Raw genomic sequence first — 2,039 nt, 5'->3', positions numbered from 1 at the left:
TTTGCTAGACTAAGCATATAAATTTAGATTGTTTGCAAAGGAAAAAAACCCAAAAGTTAAAGATTAGGAGGAAAATAAATGAAGAAAAAGATAGATGATTGAAGAGAACGATGTTCAGAATTCAGTGGAAAGTTGACCTTGGATCATCCTGACCTTCCGCAACACTTCTGCCATAGTTTGATGCATTGGGCTAGAGTGTTCTGGTAAGTTCCGTTTTGTTCCGAACTGACCCCAGTGGTTAGTTGGAAGTTGCTGAGACCGTGTGTGAGCGTCATCCTTTTTCTGAACTGTAGTAAGATGGTGTCTTTTGTCTCTTTCATCCATTAGGCTCTCTGACAATAATGGGTGTCACCGCCACAGCCACAGAGCTGAACGATGCAGCTTGATTGTATTTCAGCAGCTGGATAAGGCCGCTAAAGCAGAGAGATATTTAAATGACTGGTGGGTGGCCCTTGCCTGACCAGCCCAGTCCTGATGTGTGACAACTCAGGATGTGATAGTCTTCTTCCCTGTCTGAGGAGAGCCATGGCTCATGGACACTCTGGTCTTAGGTCTGGAAGTCAGGGACAACCTACAATAAAGCCTGGTATGCTCTGGCTTCATACTGTTGGTGTATTCTCTGAAACCATTGGCAGAGCTGCTGTCCCTGCTTTGAATAGGCAAAGTCTATTTTTCTTGTGGTCGCACAGTTGTTGGGCAATTCTTATTTTCAGGGACGAGACTGCGGGACTCTTCATGGACTAAACAAGCATTTCCTTCACTCTGTGCCCAAGGAGCTTCCTGTTTCCTCCCTGCTGAAGTCCAACTCAGGAGGACTTCAAAGACAACTGATTTTTGAGTCACTTCTGTATATGGAGAGATAAACTCGATATTAAGGCTCAATTTTAACTCAATATCCACTAGCGAATGCTCAGTAATACTATTATCCTGAATCTAGGAACAAAACACCAGTAAAAGAAGTGTCCTTCACAATTTGAGACAATCTAAAATGGCCAACTATGTGTAGCAAGGCATTTCCTTAATTTGCCCAGGCTAACCTTGACCTTGAACTTGCTTTGTTGACCAGGCAGTCTTTGAATATGCAATCTTCCTGTGCCAGGATTACAGTCCTACATAAATGTCCAACAAACCTCATGCCTTAGTAGCTACATGACCTTGTCACAAATACTTAACCAACAAACTAGACCAAAACAAAACAAAACAAAACAACAACAACAAAACCCCTCTGCCCTCCTAGAAATTTCAAGATGGAAGCAAATCACTATTATTTTGGAAAGCGTTTTGTCTGTACATGAGAAGTTAAGACCCACAAAGAGCTGAGTATTGTACGCTGTGTTTAAAAACTGGAAACTGTGTTCACTGACTGATAACTAATTCAGTTTTCTTTAGACAGTGAGGAGTGCTGTGGGGGAAAAGAAATAAGAGCACACTGAGGGAGTCAGAGGTGCAGGGCTTGGGGAACTCAGCCATGCTGTAGTTTTCAGTCAGATACGGCAAGCCTGAGAGGAAAAAAGAATGTCAGTCAAATAAAGCTTATCAATTTTGTGATTGTAACCAGCATTCTGGCTCACTGCTGTTTTGTGTGCTATCTTCCTTAAACTTCAGAACAGATGTGATCGCTCGGGCTTAAAGGAGTTAATTATTTACCCAGCATCGCAGAGCTATTTAGTGGAGGTGATAGAATTTAAACTCCAGACTATCAAATTAAGAGCCCGTGTTATAATACACTGTATTGTGTCTCCAAGCAATAGTCTGCGAGCTGTATTCAGATGTTCTACTAATATTTAACTTGATATTCGTTTTTTTAAAGTACCTATTGTTAGTCATGTTTTCAATTTGTAATTAAAAGCATGTACTGAAATATGCTATTATCCACACATGAACATACAGGAAAGCCTCCATCTGTTAAATTGAGTGTTAGGGATGTTTTGCTTATGTGTAATTTTTTTTTTTTTTTTTTTTTGGTTTTTCGAGACAGGGTTTCTCTGTGTAGCTTTGCGCCTTTCCTGGGACTCACTTGGTAGTCCAGGCTGGCCTCG

Source organism: Peromyscus californicus, unplaced genomic scaffold (assembly GCF_007827085.1).
Source record: "Peromyscus californicus insignis strain IS unplaced genomic scaffold, ASM782708v3 Scaffold_19__1_contigs__length_69161282, whole genome shotgun sequence".
NCBI classification, from domain to species: Eukaryota; Metazoa; Chordata; class Mammalia; order Rodentia; family Cricetidae; genus Peromyscus; species Peromyscus californicus.
This window is presented reverse-complemented; position numbering follows the sequence as displayed.